Source organism: Bos indicus x Bos taurus, chromosome 19, assembly GCF_003369695.1.
Source record: "Bos indicus x Bos taurus breed Angus x Brahman F1 hybrid chromosome 19, Bos_hybrid_MaternalHap_v2.0, whole genome shotgun sequence".
NCBI lineage: Eukaryota > Metazoa > Chordata > Mammalia > Artiodactyla > Bovidae > Bos > Bos indicus x Bos taurus.
The window spans coordinates 19494034-19515782 of NC_040094.1; positions in this window are offsets into that span (position 1 = coordinate 19494034).

A 21749-nucleotide genomic window follows, 5' to 3' on the forward strand; every position below is an offset into this window, starting at 1 on the left:
CAGTATGGGGGGGATGGGGGGGCAGTGAAGCCAGTCAACTTCACATCACCGCTCTCCCTCCCAGCCCCCCTTCTCCCCTTCCCAAGTTCATCCATTCTCATCTCTCACCAGGATAGACCGTGCTGGGGTCTCACTGGCCTACCTGCCGCCAGCCTGTCTCCTTCGACCCCTTCAACCCCCAAGGCCAGAGGAGCTTCCTAAATGGCCTCCTGCCTGGACCCTTGTCTGGCTTCAGTCCTGTGCTCAGAGGAAAGTGTAGCCTGACCTCAGGCCCCAGAGAGCTGATCTTCCATCCAGCCTCCACCTACTTCCCCACCTCGCCCTGGACTTGAGCCTCAGGCCTTCAACCAGCCAGAGCTTCTTCCATAATCTGCAAGCTTTGCCTCCTTTCCTTCCCTGACACCTTCACCCCTGGAGGCCTCTTCCCTTCACCCTAGTTCCTCCTCAGGCTCAGAGCACCCCACAGAACCAACCCTCTCTGCCCTTGGATATGCCTTCATGGCATCCTGCTTGAAAGAAAAAGATCAGTGACTTTTTTCAGAGACTGGCAGAGGTTGCAAAGTTTGCAAGATGCAGAAAACGGCCCTGAGATTTGCTGATCACCTTGGGAGCAGATGTGTGTGGGGTGAAAGCAAAGCTGAGAACTTTGTTTGGGGAGGTAGATGAGACATTTAAGGCTGGGTAGGCCCCTCTTCGGATCAAGGCTGTGAGAATCCACCTCTTGTTGACCCTGATACCCTCTACCCAGCCCCTCCCTTAGACCTCCTTCCCATCCTGCCTGGCCTGAGCCCTTTGACAACGAGCGCACAGCTGCTTCAGGCATCCTCAGGACGCAGTGTGCACGGGGTCGCTGAGGACAGCGGTCACAGCAGCCGCAGGGAGTGGCCAGATCCAGAGCTCAGGCAGGAACCGAGAATGGAGGCCCTGGAGGCACAAGGAAGGCGCGAGGGCAGCTCTGCAGCATCCACTGTGGCCCTTGGCTGGTTTCCTCTGAAGTGGCCCCAGTAAGCTCAGTTGGAAGGGTCTCCTGCTCCGGAAATCGACTCCCATCGAAAGGATGTGATCATAGATGCAAGCTCAGCTGTGAAAGTGAAAGTATTCGTCGCTCTGATTCCTCGTGACCTGGTGGACTGTAGCCCACCAGGCTCCTCTGTCCATGAGAGTCTCCAGGCAAGAATACTGGAGTGGGGTGCCATTTCCTTCCCCGGGGAAGCCCAAGCTCAACTGAGGACAAAGTAAATAAACCTCGTGGATGGTGCGTCATAAAGAGATGACAGCACAGAACAGCCAGCATCAGCTCCTTCACTCCTCACGGCACCCTCAGACAGGGCTCCATAGTCCCCCTTTTGCACATTTTGTACATTTAATACACACTTGCGCACATGCTCAAAGCCAGGCAAGTACCTTAACCATCCTGAACCTTTACTTCTGTTAAATGGGCTTATTGATACCTATGGTACAAGGCTTTGTGAGATTGAACATAGCAGTGTATGTGACAGGCTTCAGCTCATAGCAGGTATCAAGTCACAGCTTCCTAAGAGCAAGGAGCCATCCTGGCCATGTGGGCAGATGGCAGCTAGGGGCATGGGGGTCTTTGACCGACGAAGTGAGTTGGGACCCCAGCATGGGACGAATAGGATGAGTTTCTGGGGTTCGAACTTCAGAAAGCGTGGCCTCTGGGTACTCCCTTCACCTGACCTCTGCCCACCCTTCCAGGCTCACGACAGGTCAAGCCACCCTGTGTCTACCACCTCCTATAGCTTGGTTCATAGATCACAGGGGCCCTGGGCTCATCTCCTGGCCCATCCCCGCCTTGACCATTCCGGAGTGGAAGAGCTAGTCCAGTTGACTCCCAGTCTGGAAACCACCCCTCCGAGGCGGGCGGAGGTGGCCGGTGAGGCCTGGCTTCATCCGGGTTCCAGCACAGCTGCCCCTATTCCCCTGACTCGCCAGCCATGGCCACTTCCTCCCACCAGGCTGGGCCAGCAGTTGTGCAGCCTATAAATAGAAGAGTGAGATTCCGCGTGGCCCAGTGAATGGGCCGACATCCTGCCTCCGCCTGACTGAGCCCTGAGTCACAGGCCCCCACTGGAGGCCCGCCCGGGGCGGCCCAGGCCCACCCCGCTGCCTCGGCCTCGGAGGAAGCGCTGGGCGGCAGAGAGTCCCTGGGGAGGCCGACAGAGGCTTAGAGAAACGCGGCTGGCATTTCCTCCCCGTGAGGCCAGCACGCTGGCTGGCTCAGGGGGGTTAGTGTGCTGAGGGTGTGGGTGTGCACGACATGTGTGCCAGGGAGGGGTGCCGGGAGGCCTCCACGTCCCCTTCCGTGAGGGTCACGGGAAGGGGTTTCCCAGAGAGCTTCATCTGTGCTCACAGCGCCCTTGTTCTGGCTTCGGTCATCTCAGAGCCAAAACCAAATCCACACAGATAGACACCCACCCACACGAGCACCAGAAATCACTGGGAAGGCTGGAAAATAGGCCTGGGCAGGGGTAAGAAACAAAACAGCCCCAGAGGGCCAAGTGGCCAGACTGGGAGCAGGAATGAAGGGCAGGAGGCGGCGGGGGGCTCTGTGTCGCTCTGCCCAAGAGTCAGGAGGAGGTTCTGATCGGCTGCCCGGGTCCGTCCTGTGGCCAGGGCAGGAATGTGGTTCTGCTTTCTTGTCTCTTTCTCTCTCCTCCCCTAGAGCCACTAGACTGCACGCTCTGTGAGGACAAGCGTCAGGTCAGTGCTTGCTCACTGCTGTGTGCCTGCCGTATACTTGTTAGATGAGCACTGTTCACCCGCTCACATTGATCACACTCCCCTGAAGACTTGCATACTCACCCGCACACTCACCCGTACACTTTGACTCTTGCTCCCTGCTCAGGCCTCTTCAATGATTTGAGAATGTGAGCAGCCCCTCCTCTACTGTCACCTCCAAATCTCTCTCCCACCAGGGTGCCAGGGGGCAAGAAATTCCAGGGAATTGTACCCTCGGCAGTTTTGACCCGTGAGTTCTTCCTAGGAAGAGGGACAATCTCCTGATTCATACGAAGGCATCCAGTGATTTCTTCATCCAGAGGGATCAGGGTGGAAAAACCTGCTTCTGCCCCCGTCTGAAAATCCTTGCTGGCTCCCTGTTGCCCCCAGGATGATGCCCCATCTCCTTTGCATGGTTTTCCAGAGGTCACAGGGAACCCCTGCCATCCAAACACTCCATGCTTGCATCCCTCTGTGCTGTGCCTGGGCTGATCCTGTCACCCAGAATGTTCTCAGCTCCCCCCATACCATCTGCTGTCACTTGCTCAGTTTGCAAACTCCTAGTTGTATTTCAGGACCCACCCAAATATCATCTCTGTGAGAGCATAAGCCACACTAACAGTGTCTGCCCCTCCCTTCCTCAGTTTGTCATGAACTCTCTAGAAACACAGAACTATGGGCCTGGTGATGTCTTAGAGACATATAGCAGTTTGCAACCCAGGAGTGGTTGGAAATGTGTGGGGTGTTTTCTGGTTGCCACGGTAACAGGGACTGCTATGGGCATTTAATGGCCAGGGCCTGGGAATGCAAACTAGGGAAAACTGTCTATCCTGAAGGTCAATAGCAGCCCACCAAGAAATACAGAGCAGTCTTCTTTTTGATGGGGAACCCAAGGCCCAGGGAGGGAAAGTGTCCTATCAAAGTTATGCAGCAAATTAGGCAGTAAGGTGATCGGCACCAACTTTCTGCGGGGAGCATTCCTGGGCAGTGGGCCTGAGCATGGGCCTCTGACCTTCCAGGTCCTCAGGTCCTGGCCTGGCCACACTACCACCACCAGGGATGTTGTAGGAAGTACATGTGGGAATAACCCCCAGCTCCCACCAGCTGCTGGCTTCCCAGGTGGCTTAGTGGTGAAGAATCCACTTGCCAATGCAGGAGACAAAAGAGAGGTGGGTTGGATCCCTGGGCTGGGAAGATCCCCTGGAGCAGGAAATGGCAACCCACTCCAGTATTCTTGCCTGGCAAATCCCATGGACAGAGAAGCCTGGTGGGTTGCAGTTCATAGAGTCGCAGAGAGTCAGACACTGAGCGACTGGGCGTGCCCACATGCCTGCTCCTGCCTGTGCTCGTGGCCAGATGTCCTGAAGTGGCCCAGGATGTACCTGGAATATGAAACTGGTGTCCCCTGGGGAGGTCAGAGGTGGGTTGTGGGCAGGGACCAGGGTTCTGCAATTACAGTGTCTCAACTCTGTGAGCTCATCTAAACACCAAAAAAGCCACCCTTTAAGTCTGAACCTGGGCACAAGTGGTTGCAACATTCCAGGGCTCAGCCTGGCCATGGGAGGTGGGCAGGGAGAGGGGGGACCCGGTGTCCCCTTAGTCAGCCCCCAGCCCTGCTCCGAGAAGTCATGGCCGTCTTTCCCCTGGCATCCCACCCTCAGCCCTGGCCACCACTGGCCTCTCACGTAGGCGGGAGGAACTTTTTAAAAACTGAAAACTATACACAAAACCAGAGACAATAAAAATATAACAATCCCCCATATCTCTATCATTCAGCTGTGACAATCATCAACCAGTGGCTCATCTTGCCTCATCTAGACCCACCTCCCCATCCACATCTCTCTTCCTGTATGACTTTGAAGCAGATCCCAGGCATGACATCCATTCATCCATAAATATGTCAGTGTGTTTCTCTAAAAGGACCCTTCCTTACAAATAAACCATAATCATAGCACCAGGATCACGCCCCCCAAATTAATAATTCCTGATATTGTTAGAGGTTCCCAGATGGTAAAAAATCTGCCTGCAAGGTGGGAGAACCAGGTTCAATCTCTGTGTCAAGAAGATCCCCTGGAGAAGGGAATGGCAACCCACTCCAGTATTCTTGTCTGGAGAATTCCATGGACAGAATTTCCATGGCAGGCTACAGTCCACGGAGTCACAAATAGTTGAACATGACTGAGCGACTAGCACTTCCTAATATTATCAAAGAGCCAATATTCACATTTCCAGTTGTGACATAGTTATCTTTTTACAGTTTATTTACATTTCAATCCGAAGAAGGTATAATTGGTCAGTATGTCTTTTGAGTTTTTTGGGCCAAGTGTTTTGTTTCATTTGTTGGAAGAAACTAGTTGTTTATCTGGTTGCATTTCATTCCATCTGGGCTTTGCTGATTGCTGCCCTGTGGTGCAGTTGGACGTGTTCTTCTATCCTTTGTTCTACTGGTTATTAGAAGCAGATCTGATTCGTTTGTTTTGTTTTTTGGCAAAACTGTGTTGAGATTGGCAAGGTGGTGTTGAGATCTTTTATCAGGAGGTCCATGGTATCTGATTTGCTTTTAACATGCTAGCTGCCATTCAAACAGTCCGTCAGGGGCTGCCAAGTGGTATCGTATTTCATTCCTTCTGCTTTCATTAGCTGAAGTCTGTCTATAGCAGAAATGCTTTTCTCTTCATTAGTTACATAGTGATTGTTTGAAAGGGAGTTTATCCACTCCCTCAGGCTGTGGGCTAAGTGTTCAGAGAGGGCAAGTCCCTGCCAAAAGGACACACAGCTCTGGGAACAGGTCTAGAACTCATACCCAGGTCTGCTGCATCACGTGTGGCACTGGTCTGGAGGCAGCCTGGTGGAGCAGAGAGGGTTTGGGTCTGACAACTGGTGACCTGGTCTTGAACCTAGGACCTGCCGTTTATAAGCTGTGGGACCTTGGGCAGACCATTCAGCCCTGATGCCCTCATGAGGACAGCCCTACCTCCTTCGTGCAGCCCACGGTTCACCGACCTTTCAGCCACTGTTTAAGAGGGAACTTGAAGCAGGGCAGCCTGACATCGCCACATGGAGCACACTCACAAGCCATCACTCAGGTCCACAGCGTATCACTTTAATTTTTCCTGGCTACTTCAGGGCCTGCCTAAGGTCCTTGCTTTCCTCCCAAAGGAAGGTGTGCAACAAGGGAGTTTCTCAGACCACTTTGGCCTCTAGCATCAAGGTTGTGAGCTTAGGACTGGCCACATAATTGTGGGACCTTGTGCTCAAACGTATCTAGAATTTCAAGATAGCAACAGCAAAGCATCAAACCAAGCATAGGGCCCTTCTGAACACAGGCCCTGGGTCATAGGCCCAAGAAACAGGCCCAGGGGGAGCTCTGTCCCAGAGGCCTGGGGATACATCTTATCCAGTTCAACAAAACATGACCAAACACAAGTCTCAGTTCAACTAGCTTCAGTTAAAAGGAGGTGTTTACAATAAATGATATTTAAGAATTGTAGTCACATAAATGCTATTTCAAGGCTTTTCATCTTTTGAGTCGACCTGTGGAGAAAGCAATAAAGACTTGATTGTGGAGCAGAAGAGGATGTGAATGTCAATAACAGGAACAGTGTAAAAAACTTTACCAAGGTGGGGTATGAACCGGCAGAGGAGATGGTGGGGCGTTGTTGCCCAAGTCCCACTGCTTATAAACGGCAGCTCCTAGATTCAAGTCCAGATCGCCAGTTCTCAGACCCAAACCCTCTCTGCTCCACCACCCTGCCTCCAGACCAGCGCCACACGTGACGCAGCAGACCTGGGTGTGAGTTTTAGACCTGCTCCATTTGCCGTGCGTCCTTTCAGTAGGGACTCGGCCCCTCTTTCCACCTTCTTTGAAGATAGCTTACAGCTTAGTCCCAGTTTAGCTTAAACCCAAAATACACTCTTTAATTTCATTATCTGGCCTGTAGAAGAATACCAGAAAATTATCCAAATGCCTAAAATAACCTAATGGTACCAAAATTGTCGACATACATCTATCTCCATTAGAATAGAAGCTCCCTATTCTATTAGAATAGAAGGCAGGCAAAGCACTGTTCACTTTGCATCTCTCCCTGGTTCCCATGGCACGCGAGACCCCGACCAGGGATCAAACCTACGCCCCCTGCAGTGGAATCGTGGAGTCCTAACCACTGGATCACCCGGGAATTCCCTCTGTCATTTTATGTAGGTAAAATAAAAAGATGAAGTTTTTCTTCCTTGTGACTCTTATGATCTACTTTTAAAAAAAAACTGAAGTCTAGTTGATTTACAATATTGTGTTAAGTTTCTTGTCTCGTGTGTGCTCAGTCATGTCCAACTGTTTGCAACCATGTGGACTGTAGCCCACCAGGCTCCTCTGTCCACGGGATTTCTTAGGCAAGAGTCCCGGACTGGCACCCTCTGCGATGGCCCACACTCCGTCTGCGCAGTGTGTTTCTCTCTGAATAAATCCACTTCTTACCTATCAAAACAAACAAAAATACTGGAGTGGATGGCTATTTCCTACTCCACGGGATTTTTCTGACCCAGGGATTGAATCCAAGTCTCTTGCGTCTCCTGCATTGATAGGTGGATTCTTTACCACTGCGCCGCCTGGGAAGCCCATCTCCTAACAACTTTCAAATATACCATGCAGTGGCGTTAGCTATAGCCATCATGTTCTATAGTATATCCTTAGATATTTGTCTTATAACTCAAAGTGTGTACTTCTCACTGACTGCCTCCAGTTTCCTCCTCCCCACAGCACCCAACCCTTGCACAGATGACAAATCTTTTTTTCTATGCATTTGGCCTTTTGTATGTTGTTTTAGGCTGCACACACACATATATATGTGATGTCATATAGTGTTTATCTGACCAGTTTTGCCTGGCATATTGCCCTCAAGGTCTATTCATGTTGTCACAAATGGCAGCATTTCCTTCTTTTTATGACTAATATTCCACTGCATGCATGTATATAATTGTGTGTGGGCATGCCAGTGTCTTTATCCATTCATCTGTCAATGAACCTAGTTTGTTGGCATGTCTTGGCTGTTGTAAATGCTGCTGCTACGAACATGGGGGTAGATCCCTCTTTGACATAGTGTTTTCATTTGCTTTAGATGTATTTCCAGAAGTGGAATTGCTGGGTCATATGCAAGTTCTACATATGGTAGTTCTAATTTTTTGAGGAATCTCCATGCTGTTTTCTATAGTGGTTACACCAATTTACATTCCCACTGACAGTGCACAAGGGTTCCCGCTTCTCCACTTATCAGTCTTTTGATAATTGTCATGGTAACAGATGTGAGGTGATATTTCACTGTGGTTTTTTCATTTCCCTCATGATTAGTGATGTTGAGCATCTTTTCATGTACCTGTTGGCCACTTCTTAAAGAAGTGTTTATTCAGGTCCTGTGTTAATTATAGCAGCAGCAGCAGCATTACTACTTTGCTATGGACTTGTAGTTCTTGATATATTTTGAATATTAACCCCTTCCAGATAATATGGTTTGCAAATACTTTTTCCCATTTCATAGGTTGTCTTTTCATTATTTCTTTTGTTGTGCAGAAGCATTTCAGTGTGATATAGTCCCACTTGGTTTTATTTTGATGCTTGTGTTTCAGGTCTCATATCTAAAAAAATCATTGCCAAGACCCGTGTCAAGGAACTTTGTCCCTATGTGTTTTCTTCTAAGAGTTTTATGGTTTCCAGTTTTGCATTTAAGTGTTTGATTCACTTTGAGTTAATTTTTGTGAAAGCTGTGATCCATAATGGACATTTCTAATAAAGGAAGATTTTGGAAACTTGAGTACGTGAGCAGATGAAGGGATGAGTGAGGGCCTAGGAAGGACACTGTGCAAACAGATCAGTTTGCCAAGACAGACTCCTGCAGAACACCCCAGTGGGTTCAGATGACAGCCAAGGACAGAGGGCAAAACGTGAAGCCAGGCCTGGGGGCCAGGGGGCAGTGGGCCAACTCCATTTGTTCATTGAGTGGGTGTCTATGAATCACCTACCTTGTGCAGACACCAGGCACCTGAGATATATCAGTAGCAAACATGAATCCCCCGCCCTTGGGGAGCTCATATCCAGGGTTAGTATAATGTGTGGCGAGCAGCAGTGACCCTGGGGGAGCCTGGCCTATGTGTGCCCAAGGCTGCATCTTCCTAGGAATGTGTTTATAATAATATTATTAATTGCAATAACGGCAGTGATCATTTATAAAGAACCTATAGTATTGGTCAAGAGCATTTCAGTTTTTTAAGAAATTATTTTTGGCTGCGCTGGGTCTCTAATGAGGTACAGGAGCGCTTTGTTGCTTGGGCTCAGGCTTTTTCTAGTCGCAGGCTCTTCACCGTTGCCTGCAAACAAGCTTCTTGTTACAGAAGCAAACATGCTTCTTCTTCAACAAAAGAAGCATGGGCTCTAGAGGGTGGGTTTAGTTACCCTGTGGCATGTGGGATCTTTCCGGACCAGGGATCGAACCCATGTCCCCTAAATTGGCAGGTGGATTCTTCATCACTGGCCCACAAGGTAAGACCCAAGACCATTTCAGTTTTAAGTAACAGAAATGCAACTTGAACTGGCTTAGGCAACTGAAATGGAAAATTTTTGCCTATGTTTTAATTTCTAAAAATACCAGGGGTTCCCTAGCTGCTGGCATGGTAGATCTGGGAGCTCCAAGGCCATCACCAGAAGTTTGCATCCTGCTCCATCTCTTGGCATTGCTATCTTCTGACGTCACCACACTGACGTTCATTCTCACATGTCCAAATAATAAAAAATGGCCTCAGGTAGCTCCAGGCTAAAAGCAAAGAGCAAACACCTCTTTCATTGTTCCAGAAACTTCAGGGAACTGTGGCAGGGACTGGTCTGACTTGGGTCTCATGCCCAGGCCTGATCCAATCTTGTGGTCAGTAGAGATGTGTGGATTGGCCTGGATCTGGCAGTAGGGGTGGGACAGCCCTATTTACCCAGTAGGGACAGAAGGAAGGAGGGGTGCTTCTCAAAAGAGAGCAGGATCACTATTGGACAGGTAGCCTCCACGATGCCCTCCCCGTACTCTGCTTTAAGCACAAACCTCGTGTCCATTAGGCATCTCCACAGTTTCAGGTGGTGAGCCCAGTCTTATCCCCACTGTACAGATGGGGAAGGCAACTCAGAGAGGCTGAGCACCTTCCAGCATCACATACCCCGCAAGTGATGGATAAGGAGTGTGGACTGTTTCGTACTGGACACAGGTTAGTGGGGGATGCCACAGTCTCTGACCTATAGCATGGAGTCAGGATTTGACTGATTAGACCCAGTGAATGGAACAGGAGAGATGATGGGGACACCTTTATCACTGGTACCTCTGATGGTGAATCTGGCACTATCCGTATTCCCTCCTCAGTCCCCAACCCCATGGCCGTGATCCATCGTGTATCTGTCCTCTTGGTCAGCATTCACTGAGGCCATGAAGTGCAGACCCAGGCGTCAGACTGCTAAGTTCCCTCAAGAGTGGGCCCTCTGGCAAGGGATTAAGGGCTGATACATTAACTTGGAAGTGGAATTCCAGGGCAGCTAGAGGGAGGGATAAGAGAAAGGAGGTCGGGGAGAACAGGAAGCAAAGCAAGGTGACGTGTAACCACTGTACAACAAACCCCATCTGGAAAATGTGCCTCAAGTGGTCCAAGGGATGGAGGATGAAGGAATTTATCCTCCTGTCTCATCTGCTGTTTCCAAACTCAGTCCAGCTGCTTGGAAATCAACACCCAAGAAGCAGTTGTTGATAGAAAGCAAAGTTCCTTTTAATCGGAATGCCGGCAGTCTGGGGAGATGGTATACTCAGGTGTTCTGCCAAAACCAGCTCTGAAGAGTCTGCGTGGCCATGGAAGTTTCTAAGGGGGAAAAGAGAAGTCAGCTCAGTTAATCACGGATGGAGGGGGTCAGAGGTGTCATGATCCCCAGCTGTGTGCAGGCTTGTCGACTTCTTGTGATCTTTCTTGTTAGATGCTATCTTGTTCCCACCATTTGTTCATGAGATTACTGAAGGGGAAGCTGGGGAAGAGATCTGGTCACCTGGTAATTACTTATTCTTCATTTCTACTTCTTTGATCTGTGGGAAGAACCAGCAGGTTAGGCAAGGTATTTTGTGACCACAAGATCTGAAAGGTGTGCTAGGTTACTGACGACAGGGCCTCCTGAGCTCTTTCCTGCCGAAGGTGCTTAAGCTACGGCTCAAAGTTCGTCCCGAAAACGAACTCCCTCCACGTGTATGGCTTGAGTTCTTCAGCCTCTTTGGCCATTCGGGATCCAGCCCCCTTACCCTGGCATGTGGTCTGGGAGGGGTCAGCTTCAGCTGTGGGACAAGAAGTCAGGAACCTGGTGGACAGAGGAGGTGCAGAGGTATGCAACACACCCACAGCCCAGTGAAGTGGGGCTAACAGCACCTCCCGAGGGTTGCTGAGAAGACTTGAGATAACGCGTGTAAAGCGCTTGCTAGTGTCTGGCTCCCAGGAGGTGAGCTGGACTGACCATTAGTTGGTTTTGCCTGGAGGTTCTTGGGCGGAGCTTACTGAAGGGTGCGGTGGATAAGCTGCATCAGCCAGGACTCTCTTCTGTGGTGAGCTGGCTCAAACGAAGAGAAGGCTGTATTGAACCACAAAACTGAGGTGCATCTGGCTTCAGCACAGTTGGACCAGGAGAAATGACCCAGGTTGATCCATAATCTGAGCATCGAGGAAATGCTCTCCTCAACCTCCAGGGGCCTGAACCAAGAGAAGACTGAATAAATCTCGAGGACAAAGGCAGGTCAGTGGCTGGTTGGGGTCAGGAGAACTCACCATAAAGGGGAATGGGGAACTTTAAATGTTCTACAGCTCGACTGCGGTAGTAGTTACGGGGTGTACACATTTGAAAAAACGTATGAACTGGACATTTTAAAATGGCTGCATGTAAAGTATACCTTAAGGTTGATTTTTTTTTAATGAGACCAAAGAAAAATATAGTTTTCTTAGGACCCTTTCTATGACAGAAACACAGCTCAGGATAGTTTTACAAAAAATGAAACGCATTCATTGGCTCATATAATCAGATTAGTCCAGAGATGTGGTCAGTTTCAGGCATGGCTGGGTCCAGCGGCTTACTGGTATCTGGACAGCATACTTTTCCCACCTCTTGCTTCTTTCCTTTTTGTTGGCTTCGTCCTCAAGTGAAGAACGAGAGTGGTCACCAGAAGTTCCGTCAACCCAGCAACTCCCATGGAAAGTGAATGCCTCTTTCCCCATGGCTGCTGCAGAAATCCCAAGGAGGGCAGCTCAGTTTCCAGCTGGGACACATGCCAGCCTCTAAAGCCAGGGGATGGGGCTGGCCCCATGCAAACCTCAGGGGTTGGGAGGAGTAACCCCCACAGGAAAACATGAAAGGGCAGAGGACCTTGGGTCAGGAAAATCGACAGATGGTCCTGACCTCTCTCCATGCACCCAGAAGGCAGTGTTATCACTCATGCCTACTTCAGACACCTCCACTCAACAGGCGCCAGGCCATCAGGGACGGGCCCCAGACTCATTCAAGACCCAAGGCTGCTTTTCTGCGATCTCACAGGCTCTGTGTGTTAGCTAAATATAAGAGTCAAAACAGAAAGTGAGCAGTAATCTCTTCCCCACCAGCCAAGGCAAACAGAGGGCTATTCCTGACTGTGCTGGGCCGTCCATCTGCACCCCAAGGAGGCTGGTGGGGAGGGACGAGCTCTGGCCCAGAGGGAGGCCCTGGAGCTGACGGCATCTGGACTTGTAGGATGAACCCCAGTGAGGGGGAGGATGCCTCCCTGGGCCTCGAGGGCCAGACAAGAGGCGCAAAGGGGCCAGCTTCTCGGTTCAGAACCACCATCCTAACAGGGTCTGGCCAGGGCAGGAGGGCCAGAGAGGAGATTGCAGGAAAGGTCATCTTTGTAGAGATCACAAACAGAAGACACTATGCAATGCCTGAAGACCTACACTCGCTTCCTGAGCAGCACAGCACAGCTGGCATGAAATGAACACGCTCTCCACGCTGACACCTCCCCAGGTTCCCCAGTGAAGTATCTGGGGAGGGGAGAAGGAACCACAACTTGTGCGTTCAGAATATGCCTAGAGCGTTCTATTATGGCTATTAAAGGAACGCGGTGGGCCTTCCCTGGTAGTGAAGTGGCTATGACTCTGGGTTCCCAAAGTAGGGAGCCCAGGTTTGATCCCTTGTCAGGGATAGAATGCAGCCAAAAAAATAAACATTAAAAAAAAAACAAACGCAGCAACAGGCTCAGGGGAGGCAGCTTTACCCAAGTGAAAGTCACTTAGTCATGTCTGACTCTTTGCAACCCCATGGACTATACAGTCCATGGAATTCTCTAGGCCAGAACACTGGAGTGGGTAGCTGTTCCCTTTTCCAGGGGATCTTCCCAACCCAGGGATCGCACCCAGGTCTCCTGCAATGCAGGCGGATTCTTTACCAACTGAGCCACTAGGGAAGCCCAAGAAGACTGGAGTGGGTAGCCTGTCCCTTCTCCAGGGGATCTTCCCGGCCCAAGAATTGAACCGGGGTCTCCTGCATTGCAGGTGGATTCTTTACCAACTGAGCTACTTAGGGAAGCTAGCTTTACCCTCAGCCTCAGGCTAAATGATTGCCCCTAATACAAACACCCACCAACTCCAGGATCTCAAAGTTCTGTCTTTAGTGTGGCTGCTCAAGGCTTCCAGTTGAGCTGAGGTTACTTCTGATCCAGGTAAGCAAGGTTGCTTAGGGCCACCCCCCCGACACACACCCAGATCCCTAAGAAATATGGGCAAGAGAAGACCAAGCTGAGGGGGCCCCCTCCCCATCTCCCACCATGGTGCTGGCTGAGCCGGCCCGCGTAACCATGCTGTCTTCTGGGAAGCAGGTTAAATGGATGTCGTTGCCGCCGAGAGCGTGTACTTGGCAGCACAGAGCTGGTGGGGAGGAGGGCGGGAGCCAGACGGAGGAGAGAGCCCAGGCCCAGCAAGGGAAGGCACAGCCCCGGCCCGGAGCAGCTGAGCCTGGGGGGGCTGGCGGGAGGCGTGCTTAGCCCTCAGCTCTCATCTCTGCTGTTATGTCCAGGCCCTCCAGTCCTGCAGACCGGCCCAGGAACAGAGACACTTCCTGGAGCCAACACTGTGCCTGCCCGCTACTTCCCTGCACTGGCAGCTTGCCCAGGCAGCTCTCAGGCCAGGCTCCGGGAGTCCAGCTCTGCAGGAACAAGGGAGGGGCAGGGAGGCACCCCCAGCAGGCATCCTGACCCCGAGGGCCGCCAGCTCAGAGCAGGGCCCCATGAGCAAACCCCACACAGGCTCTGTGTCAGCCTGCCGGCAAGGAGCAGGGACCAGTGGGCCTCCGCCACCCCCCAGCTGTGAGACCTGGGCCATGCCTTTTGCGAGGTCTGCAAATAGGGTTAAACCCTGCCCTGCTCAGAACTGGGATCCTCGGCAGCATGCAGGCTGATGGGGGCAGACTGTGGATCTAAGCTGGCCACGTACACACTCGGCATTTGGGGGAGTAGGGGCCAACCACCCCGTCTCCCCAGGGGGCAGACACCTTCTCCGTGAGACAGTGGCGTTTACCCACCCACCTCAGGAGGCTGTGATGACCACATCTGGGTCTAACGACATATGCTTACTATAAATAGCAATTACAGAAAGCACTGGCCTTGGAGTCAGAAACTGCATGTCTATACCCCAGCTTGGCCACATCCTTGCTGTGTGTCCTCTGGGGAGTCTCCTGAGCCTCAGTCCTCTGTCTGTAAAGTGAGGATCAAAAGTGACAGTGAGCAGCAGAGAATATCCTGGAAGTGAAAGGCTGTCAGCAGCAAACGGCCCCGTCTCCTCCGTCAGGTCCTGAAGGAAGGGCTGGAGGAAATTGCTGACTTGTGAGTGTGGAGCTGGCTAGTAGTTCTCTGGACACTTAACAGAATCACCTGAGGAACAGAAGGAAAACAAAGATACCAGGGCCTGGGTCCCTCCCAACACCCAGCAATCCAGATCCAACTGGTCTTGGCGTAGGAGGTGGTGCTGACATTTTTTAAACGTTAAGTGATTCTTCTGTGTGACCGGAGTCGGGAAGTGGTGCAGCAGCTTTACTTAGAACTCAACTGGGACACAGCCCACATTTTTGTTTGTTGTTTGGCTTGCAGGATCTTAATTCCCTAACCAGGGATCAAACCTGTGCCCTCTCAGAGGAAGCACAGAGTCCTAACCACTAGACGGGCCAGGAACCCTCCCCAGTCTCTGTTTAGAGAGGGAAACCCAGTGCCGCCCCAGCACCCTCCAAAAAACTTCCTGGCTGGAGGCGAACTTCAGTCCCCGGCCCACTTGGCAGAAAGAAAATCAGAGACTTTCTGCCTCCCGATGGGCCCAAGGCCATCACGCAAGTGAATTACGGGCCCTCTCCCTTTCAGAAGCCCCACTCCTGCTAACTGAGTGAAGGCTGTACAGGTGGCACTAGAGGTAAAGAACCCACCTGCCAACGCAGGAGACCTAAGAGATGTGAGTTCAGTGCCGGGGTCAGGAAGATCCCCTGGAGGAGGGCATGGCAACCCGCTCCAGTATTCTTGCCCGGAGAATCCCATGGACAGAGGAGCTTGGTGGGCTGCAGTCCATAAGGTCACAAAGAGTCGGAGTCACTACCGAAGCAACTTTGGACACACGCACGTACATGCAAAGAGAAAAGAAACCCTGGAAGAATCTATCAGATGACATGATCTCTAGGTATGGGCACCTATAAGCCTCTTTCATCCTTCTGCATTTTTAAAATACTCTCTGCACTTGGAAAGCAGTTCTTATATGATTGAGGGAAAACCAATAATGTTTTATTTCTTATGTAGTCTTTTTTAAAAGTGGACTTTTTTTTTTTTTTCCCAGATGTTTTGGGATAAAGAATGAAGAAAACACTCTGGAACAGGAGGTTTGTGGGGACAGAAGGGAGGGACAGCTGAGTGGACGTTAGCAAATGGTTAGCTATGAAGAGGATGGGATGTGTTCTGTGGCCCTGTGTCCACCTGAGATGTGAGAATCACATTTCACGCGAGGCCCGCCCACCTCTCGCCAAGAAGTAATAAACATTACCCCCCCCCCGCCCCCGCCGCAACATTAACCTTTACCTTGGAGCCGTCCCTTCCCCTGGACAGAAGAATGTTGAAGCTCCTTAAAAATTGTCTCCGGGGCTGGGATGGAGACAGCTATCCGGATCACAGGAGCCCGAGGAGGAGTGGCCAGCTGGGGCTGGCCAGGAGGAAGGAGGATCCTGGCGGCCAGAGTCCACATGCAGCGAGTGGAACAGTGGAACGTGCGAGTCGGCACCTGGGGAGGGAGCCTGAGCAATACCTTAAGGATGAATTCCTCGACTGACCTGGGAGGCCAGTGAGACCCCGGAGGGGCGCCCCTGGGAGCAGGCTCAGCCCTGCTTACTGCCCTGCCACCTCCCTGTCCGTCCATCTGTGGGCTGGCCACCTGCCCAGCCTCAGCCAGAGCGGATGATTGTGTGGCTGTGGCGTTTAGTGACATCTTTGTTGAATGGCGTTCTTGTGTTCTGGAAGACATGTCACCAACTTGTATTTCTGCTTGACCATCCCCCAGGAACCCCAGTTCTACCCAAAACGTCCAAAATAACTGGTTGAGGCACCTGCTGGGCAAGGTGGAGACCCAGGAAGTGAGACAGGGTAGAGACCACCCGCCCAAGAGAAAGCAGGCTCTAGGGGCAACAGCTGCGGGAAGACCTCGGTCCACTGCAGGCAGATTTGCAAAACGGCCAGCTCAGCGGTGCACACTGAGGCTCCTCCCGTTTTAAAACACAGTGCCCCTAAATGGGGCTTCCCAGGTGGCTCAGTGGTAAAGAATCTGCCTGCCAATGTGGGAGACGCAGGTTCAATCCCTGGGTCGGGATGATCCCCTGGAGAAGGAAATGGCAACCCACTCCAGTATTCCTGCCTGAAAAACTCCATGGACAAAGGAACTGGGCAGGCTACAGTCCATGGGGTCATCAAGAGTAGGACATGACCTAGCCCTGGGTACACCTGCCCTTGAAGCTCCCCTTCCTCAGGCTGTAATGTGCAGCTAAGTTCTAGGGACCCCTCACTGCGCACAAACCAGGGAGACCTTGCATTCTCCTGGGCTCCGATCTGTGCGCGAGTGTCTCAGTGCCCAGCCTACCCCATCCTCCACCAAAAAAGAAATTATAAAAGTACATGCCAATCAATGCATCAACCAACAAAACATTAACTCATCAGCAAATCCCCCTACAGTCTCATTTCAGGAAAACGTGGGAGGGCACGCCAGCTGAACCCCAGGTAGTTCTCCCCATCCCAGAGAGGCCAGGTGGGCAAGGGCTGGGCTGGGGCCGCCGCCTGATGCACACTGCAAGAACAATAAGGATTTTTAGGGGCATTATGACTGAGTCAGAAAACACAGCTGCCCCTGAAAGTCCCTCATTTTTCTTGCTGTCCTCGAGCACTCTCCAGGTGAGGAAGGAGTCAGCCAGCTGACCCAGGTGAACCAAGGTAGAAACAGTGACCCCTCCCCGACACTGGCCCACCCCTCCCAGCCCATAGGAAGTTCTGCGGCAGGTGGGGTGGCTGCAGGGTCTCCACGGTGGCACAGTTCTCAGCCTGGACAGTGGCTGGCTTCACTGCCCCACGCCCCAGGCGCTCCCAGGAGAGACCAGCCCTTGGTCCACCCAGAGCCAACTTGGAACCCAATGCCTTCTGTCCACAGGGAGCCGTAGGCTAGAGTCCTGGCAGAATCCCAAGTGGACGAGGGGGTCCCAAGACCTAGGCAAAGCCAGAAGACCCGAGGGAGGGCTCACCTGGCCTCTGTCAGAACAGCAGAGGCTCAGCTCCCAGCATTAGGGCCCTAGACTAGGAAGACCCCAGCTGACCACTCCCATAGACCCCAGACCTTTGGCATCCTCAGAATGCCACCGGTCAGCCGGTAACGCATCCCCTGAAGCTAGGCCATCCCATCCAGAGCTGGGCTCAGCTGGCCACTGGGAGCCTGCCCTACCCACCCACCCGGGCACTGCACCCACTCCTCAGGGGCCCCCGGTCACCAGCCCCACTGAGGGTGCAGCAGGACATGTGGCCTCTCTGAATAAGGCGGACCCTGCTGTAAAGTACGTCCCACAGGAAACAGACCAGGCTCCACTACCCGCTTACTTGCTGTGTGGTGGCGTCTAAGTCGCTTAGAGTCTGTGTGCCTTGGCTTGCGCGTGGGTAAACAGAACAAGTGGCTTCCTTTGCAGGGTGATGTGAAGACTGAAGGAAGAATAGCATACAAAGGTTTGGGCCGGCTCCCAACATACTGTCTTCCCCTGTCCAAGCAGCTTCCCCCTTGCCCTCAGACCCCTAGAGCTGGGCCAGGCTCCCTGGGAGACTCTGAGGACTTGGGCGGTGGAGAATTCCTCCCTCTCGGAGGGGCAGGTGGAGTTGGGGTGTGGGGGCACAGGCCTCACTGCCCAGTGAGCTCTGCACCGTCTTCTCACACGCCAGGGTCCTGCCTCATTCAAAGGGAGAACACCTGTGCCAAATCCCAGCTGCCTCTCAAAGCTACATTATAGCAGCTGTTACCTTGCTACGACTTTTGGCCCTAACCAAGACCATCATGCATATACTCCACCAGCAAAGGCCAAACTGTCGGGCTTCCCTGGTGGCTCAGTGAAAAAGAATCCGCGTGCCGATGCAGAGGACACAGGTTCAGTCCTTGATCCAGGAAGAGCCCACACGCTGCAGAGCAACTAAGCCCACGTGCCACAACCATTGAGCCTACGCCTAAAGCCCAGGAACTACTACTGCCGAAGCCTGTGCACCCTAGAGCCCAAGCTCCGTGTCAAGAGAAGCCACCACGATGAGAAACCCGAGCACCAGCACCGGAGAGGAGTCCCCGCGTAGCAATGAAGACCCAGCACCGCCAAAAAAAAATTTTAAACGAAATAAAATTTTTTTTAAAAAGCCAAACCGTCTCTGCACACTAGGATCCAAACCTCCTGAATCCCTCAGCAACATGACCACATCCGAAGAAGCCCTAGCCTTCAGTCTGCACAGCCGTGGTGTGAGGGGGTCCCACGGTCTGTATGCCGCGGCCCCAGTGCAGAAGAACAGACAAGGAGGACAAAGAGGGTCAGCTCACCACTTAGCAACCGAGAAGCTCAGGCAAGCTTCTAAACCCTTCTGTGCTCCAAGATCAGGGTAACGAGAGACCGCCCTGGTGGCTAAGACTCTGTGCCCCTAATGCAGGGGGCCTGGGTTCGATCCCTGGTCAGGGAACTAGATCCTGTGCACTGCAACAAAAGATCCCACATGCTGCACCTAAGACTTGGTGCAGCCAAATAAATACTTAAAAAAAAAATCAGTGTAACTACCTATTTCATGGGGTTGCTGGAAGGATTAAATGAGTCAGTGCCTATAAAGGCTTCGAGCTGTGCCCAGCATCAAGATTTCCAGAGTCAGCAATCACTACCATGCCTGCTTTGTGCTTCAAGGCTCAGCTCACCTTTCCTGACCCCAGCCCCGCCACCCCCAGTTAGAGCCTCGTCTTCTTTCTCCATGCTCCCCGACTCCACACACATCACACGGCTTTGCCTATTCCCCCACCCCCGCCCCGCTCAGCACCAACCTGGAACCACATCACAATCCCTTGTGCTTATTAACAATGCTGACTCTCGGGCCCCGGAGCTCAACCAAAGGGCCCTGGAGTCTGCATTGCTAACAGTCTCCTGGTGTGGTTCACAGGGTCCCAAGTTTGAGAAGCACCTCTCTGGGCCGTCTTACCACCACGGTACAGGCAGTGCCTGGCCGAGATGCTCAATAACAAGGTGAGGTTGGGGGATAGGGGTGCCCTGGACAGCGGCCAGAGGATCCCCCACACCATGCTAGTGCGTGACGGGGACCTCCCCGGGCTTGGCTCTGACATCACCAAACACACCAGCCCCCAGTCTGGTTCCTTTCAGCCCTCACACTGAGTTGAACTCACGCTGCTGACTGGGGTCGGGGGGCGCTACACCCTTCTGCTGGGGGCTGAAAAGCCATCAAGGCTTCCGAGGGAGCTGCTGAGTACAGGCGCTCCACCTGAAAATTGCCAGCAAATCACAAAACCATAATGGAAGGAAAAGAAAAGCCAACCAGAGGTGCCAGCCCTTGTTTGCAGTTTGCTTGAGAAAGTCCCACCCGGACTCGGGAAGGAGGTGGTCGAGCGGAGGTGGCAGAATGTCCTGAAGGAGCTGCTGGGCACCGCCAGGGCTGGCGGCGGGGGCGGGCCTGGAGAAGCTGGGCATAGGGGCCCTCAGCTTAGAGGTGTGGGCTCTGTAAAAAGTGCTGCCCTCCTTCCAGCCACCCACCCCCCTGCCCCCAGGTCAGCCTGCCATGGGGGTGAGAGTCAGCGGTCTCTGCTGGACTTGGGCCTGCGCTGCGGTGGAAAGCCTTCTTGGAGCCGCTGGCCCATCCACCCTTGCTGGCCACTCCTGGGCTACGATGAACACAGCCAGGAGACCTGAGCTCCTGGGTTTACGGTCACTCATCTCTCTGCCAGAAATTCTCTGGCTGAGAACGCCTCCTAAACACTCTCTCTCACCCCCTCAGCGTCCCCTCCCCCACGCCCCACGAATGCCAGCCCTGCCTGGCCTGATGATGATGGCCCCTGTACCCTGAAGTTAGCTCAGCCCCCAAAACACTCATTGGCGGGTGGAGGTGCGAGTGCCCCTTGGCAAGGCTGGACTGGAGCCCAAATGCAGTCATCCACATGAACACCCACTCCCTTGAACCAGGCTGGTCCAGGGAGCGCGGCACCTCCCTTTCAGCCATGTTTCCTGAACACGGGAGAGGCAGACACCAGGGGGTGGGCACTGCCTGTACCTCTTTACCGGAGATGGCACTGGGGCAGGGCAACAAACTGACCAGGCCTGTAGACGGTAGGGCTAAGAGATGGGGAGACGTCTAGGCTTAGGGTGTGTGTATCCTCCTCATAGGAATCAGTCAACTGTGGGCCCTCAGGCCAGACCCACAACGGTCACCATTTTATCAGAACACAGGTACTCATTCATTTACATGGTGATGGCTCAAGTGGTCAAGAACCCACCTGCAATGCAGCAGACACAGGAGACATGGGTTCAATCCCTGGGTCGGGAAGATCCCCTGGAGGAGGAGATGGCAACCCACTCTAGTATTCTTGCCTACAGAATCCTGGGGACAGAGCAGCCTGGCGGGCTACGGTCCATGGAGTCACAAAGAGTCAGACACGACTGAGCACACACACACAAATATCCCACGGGGAGGATTCACCGTGATGCATCTTACTGTTTCCTTCATGTTGTTTCTAAACGGCCACTGTTATAAATAATAAGCATAGCGAATATCTTTTTTTGTATAAAGCATCTTCAGCACTTTGTATCATGGATTCTAGGAAATGAAAGACAAGAGAGTTGCAACAGAGGCCCCATGGCCCCCAGAGCCTAAAATATTTACTATTTGGCTTTCCCAAACAAAGCTGGCCAACACTTAACTGCTGACCAGCATTCACTCGGCACCTAGGAGGCTCCAGGCGCCCAGCTGGGCAGCGAGGATGTAACAGTGAGCAAAACCTGGTGAGCCTTCGTGGAGTTCAAGGTCTGGGGGGAGAGGGCTCTGCAGGCCTCGGGTCCAGCTGCCTTTGTCAGGCGCATGCTCCTGCTCCAGGACTGCATCTTCTTACCCCAAACCTTCTGGCCTGACATGCTGCAGAAGTTTTCACTGCAGAAGTTTTCAGGTCTTAGATAACATGGTGCACAGGCCACATGCTGAGCAACACACCAGCAGAGCAGCACCCTCCACCCCCTGAAATCACACGAAGGAATGTCTCTGCAGGGAAAGCCATGAAGATTCATGCTCCCAGGGAAAATCTAGACTCAAGTCAGTTTGGGTCAAGAATTCCCATGAAATTTGTTATAAAAACAACTTTTGGTTTTCAGAGTCTAGAATTTCGGATAAAGGATTTGGGGCTTGCACCGGGCACTGTTACCAAAT